The 4,121-nt window shown below is 53.7% G+C and overlaps 1 pseudogene across 1 annotated transcript in view; it reads right to left on the reverse strand.

Moving 5' to 3' along the window:
* Positions 1–1,496: 1,496 nt before the first annotated feature.
* Positions 1,497–4,121, reverse strand: part of LOC121353454 — a 5,477-nt pseudogene continuing 2,852 nt past the window's right edge. Inside the window, exons 4-6 of the transcript XR_005955121.1 lie at positions 3,669–3,871; positions 3,091–3,269; positions 1,497–3,013 (exon numbers count right to left, since the gene is read on the reverse strand). The product of XR_005955121.1 is annotated as a nuclear receptor subfamily 4 group A member 2-like (transcript). The remainder of the gene's footprint in view (positions 3,014–3,090; positions 3,270–3,668; positions 3,872–4,121) is intronic.

Raw genomic sequence — 4,121 nt, forward strand, 5'->3', positions numbered from 1 at the left:
TGGGAGCAGCTGGGGGATGTTTAGAGGGGGATGGAGTTGTTAAATTCTTTCTATAAGGAGGCTTTCGTCTTTCTTTTGCATTTTAAGCCCCTTCCAGAGCGTAGACATTTATACTTCCATATTTATTTACACATATTTAAAGAATGTCTGTATTCTCTCTATATATTTTGGGCATATCTGTGTTCCATGTGCACTGTTTAGGTGAAAGCCACAACTGCTCCAGCCCCGTGCCCGTGGCGATCCCGAGCCCGAGACCCCGCTCGGGATGGATGGGGCAGCACCCGCCTCTGCCCCAGCCCCGCTCCTCGCCCCCAGCACCCGCCTGCCGCGGCACCGACTTTTCTTCCTTCTTACAACTCTTTATTCTCGCAATTTCTCGCCTGACCGAGCCGCGAAGCTCCTTGCCCGGCACACCGGCTACTCGGGGCTCGCCCGCACCGGGGGCTGCAGAGCCGCGGGTGGCAGATCCCCGGCACCCCGGGACGGGGATGCGGCACCGGGATGGGGCACAGCACCGGACAGGGATGCGGCACCGGGATGGGGCACGGCACCGGCCAGGGATGCGGCACCGGGACAGGGATGCGGCACCGGGACAGGGATGCGGCTCCTGGGATGCGGGTCCGGCAGGGGGATGCGGCACCGGGACGGGGTGCAGCACCAGGACGGGGATGCGGCTCCGGGATGCTGCCCGCTAGCTGCGGGGAGAGGCTGCCCCTCACCCGTGTCCGTGGGGTTTTGGGCTCCGCGGGACGCGTGGCACAGAGGAGCAAAACCGATCCCGGCCGTGCCTCCCCCGCGATCCCGGGGCTGAAGTTCCGTGCCCCGCGGACGAACCAGCGGAGTTTGGGTTCCTCCTCCTCCCTCTCCACGCGCGGGACCCCCGTGAGCGCATCCCCGTCCCGGGACCCGCGGGGCTGCGGCCGCGGTGTTGGTACCCCCGGGCTCGGTGCCGGTGCCCCGAACACGGTACCGGTGCCGTGTTCGTGTTCCCGACCCGAAGCTTGGCAGGAGCCCGGCGGGGCTTTGGGGGCAGCGCTCCCGGCCCCCCGCACCCCGCGGTGCTCCGCGCTGCCCGTCCTGCCCCCGAGCCCCTCCGCCGCCGCGGGCGCAGGCTGGGGAATTAAATTCCACCACGAAAGGAGTTTTCCTGAGGAATTAGCCCCCCGACGAAGGGACGCGCCTGAGCAAACGCCGGCGCGGGAGGGGGGAGAGGGATGGATGGCGCAGGATGCGGGTCCTGACGCGGGGTCTGGATGCGGCGGGGACCGAGCGTGGCAAATCCCGGGGAAGGACCAACCTCCGAGCCGCGGCTCTTCCTCCTCTTCCTCGCGCGGAGCCGGCGGCAGCGAACGGGAGCGGCCCCGGCCGTCGCCGCTCCGGGATCGCCGCACGGACAGAGGCTTTTGTCCCCTGGGTGCGGCGCGGGCTGGCGGAGGAGCTTCGCACTTCGGCAGAAAGGAGACGAAATTCGATTCGTTTACATGTTTTATTGTTGTAAACATTAAAATTGTCTTTCTCAAAGAAAGAGTTCTCGGGAGAAAAAATAATAATAATAATAATTATAATAATAATAATAATCCGCGTTTCTAACTGTCGTACACCATATTAAAAAAAGGCAGCGACTTTCCCGTGTGCCAAACCGGGGTATACAAAGAAAAATACTACAGAATATGGCAATATTAAAAATATTACTCGAACATAAAATAATATATTAACCGACAATTTTTAGACATAAAAAAACAAATGGAACAAAACAAACCAAGAATTCAAAGTGCTCAGTAATTTCCAGGGAGTTACGTATAGTATAAGCACTCTGGAAACAGTCAAAAGCTGCTGCATGCAAGATCTGTTTAGCTTTAGACAACAAAATAATCAAGATATAAACTTCTTCTTTAATCAACATCAACAGTACATACAACACTTACAAACAAGGGGTGTCGGGCGGTGTTTACAAACACTATGTGTCCCTTTGGGGGGGATTCCGGGGGTAACACTTGTGCCCACCTATTTTACAATTGAGAAAATGTTTGAAGCTTAGATAACTACCAGTCTTTATAAAAGCTACCAGACTACATAGTGTCTGAAATACTATTTATAGAATATAGACATTACTGAAATAGCAAGTGCCTATAACATTGTCACCCTGGAATCGTCATGCTTCCCTGGTATGGACAGATTGGGTTTTCTCTTTTTTTTATTTTTTTAATTCTCCTCTTTTTAATTTTTTTTTCCCCGAACACATCTAGCTTTTATTTTTGATTCTTTTTTTTTTTAGAATCATTTTCCATGTTTCATCATAAATAGGCACAGAAGAATTTTTTTTTTTTTAAAAAGCCAAACATCTGATAAATTTACAAGCCTTCGCCTTCATTAATGCCACGCCACCCACGCCACGTTTGGGGTTTGGGTGTGTTACAGCTTTCTTTTGCTGCAGAAAACTTTAGTCTTTAGGAGGGTGAGGCTCGTGGGCCGCCTCAACGCTTGGTCTGTCACCGCTTGCCTTTCGCACCAAAGTCCTCAATAATAAACTCATTTAGAAGCCGATAATAAAAAGTTTATACCATGGTATTTGTGTGGTCCGTGAGCTGCATCCATGATGCCCCAGAGCCAAAATGCCCATCGCGTTCTGCCTGCAGGAGTTGCAACTCTGGCTGGGTGGGAGCTGGCACCCAGGGGTGCTGCTCTGGGCCCAGACCAGCTCCCCTTCAGGCAGGTGGAGCTTCTCCTCGGGTCAGCGGAAGCGTGCGGGAAGAGTCTTAGAAAGGTAAAGTGTCCAGGAAAAGTTTGTCAATTATTGCTGGCGGTGGCACCAAATCCTCCAGTTTCAGGTAGAAAATGCGCTGCAGCCCCTGTGTGCAAAGCGTGCGGAGTTCGGGGAGCTTCCCCAAGAGTTTGGACAAATAGTTGGGGCGATTCAGCCCCCCGTTATTGAAAGTCACGTGGTCTTTGAGACAATTTACAATCTTGTTCTGAAGCTCTTCCACCCTCTTGGGTTCCTTAAGCCCGTGCCTCTCTGCAAAGAGAAGGGTGCGGGAGGTTACGGGCCTGGCGCCAGGAGGGCGGGCAGGGGGCAGGAGGGGGGACACTGACCTGTCACCATGGCCAGGGCAGCGATGCAGGAGAAGGCAGAGATGTCGATGTTCATGTTCTGCAAGTTGGAGGAGAATTCCACGATGGAATCGATCCACTCCCCAAAGCCACGGATGCACTGCAACCGGTGCAGGACCACCCCGTTGCAGAAGATCAGCTTCCCCTCCACGGGGTTGGACCTGGAAGGAAGGGGACAACCCCAGAATGAACTGATGGATGGATGAGAGAGGGAGGAAAATTAGACAGAAAGAGAAAACGGAGGAAAGGAAAGAAAAAGACAAAAGATAAGAGAAGGACAAAATATAAGAGTAAAGAAAGAGAGAATGAGCGAAAGAAAGAAAGACAGGGACAGAAAGATAAAATAGAGAAGAGGGAATGAAAGAGAAAAGAACAAGAGAGAACAGGAAAGAAATAAAAAAAATAATAAGAAAGGAGATGATGGGGGAGAAAATCTAAACAACTAATTACTTGAGGAGCAATAAATGAAGGATTTAAGAGGCACCTAATTACCGAGGAGCTAATAAAATGCAGAGCAGTGGACCTTGAAAGGGTCTGGTTCCCTGCCCGCCCCCGCTCACCTGTACGCCAGCCGCAGCACGAACAGCTCCAGGAAGGCGGACTCGAAGAGCAGGTCCTGGTCCGTTTTGGGGAGGTCGGTGAAGCCGGGGATTTTTTCCGCCCACCCTCGGATGATCTCCATGGAGCCGGTCAGGAGATCGTAGAACTGCTGGATGTGCTGGGTGTCGTCACCGCTCAGCTGGTAGTCGGGGTTAGCCTGGAACTGGAAATTCATTTTAAAAAGCACTTAATGAGGTTCTCTAAAGTCTATAACCCGTGAAATTGCTCACCCCGTCCCTGGCCGGGGAGCGGGCTGGGATAACAATTAAAGCTCTCTCTGACCGGTGAGGAAATTAGATGTTCCGGGGCAATTAATTCGATTAGGAACGGCGCTCCGAGGCCGCCGCTCTCCGTGCGCGGGGGGCGCGATCCCGGCGGGGCCGGGCCGGGCCGGGCCGGGCCGATCCCGGCGG

This window comes from Pyrgilauda ruficollis, unplaced genomic scaffold (assembly GCF_017590135.1).
Source record: "Pyrgilauda ruficollis isolate IOZ18807 unplaced genomic scaffold, ASM1759013v1 scaffold205, whole genome shotgun sequence".
Lineage (NCBI taxonomy): Eukaryota > Metazoa > Chordata > Aves > Passeriformes > Passeridae > Pyrgilauda > Pyrgilauda ruficollis.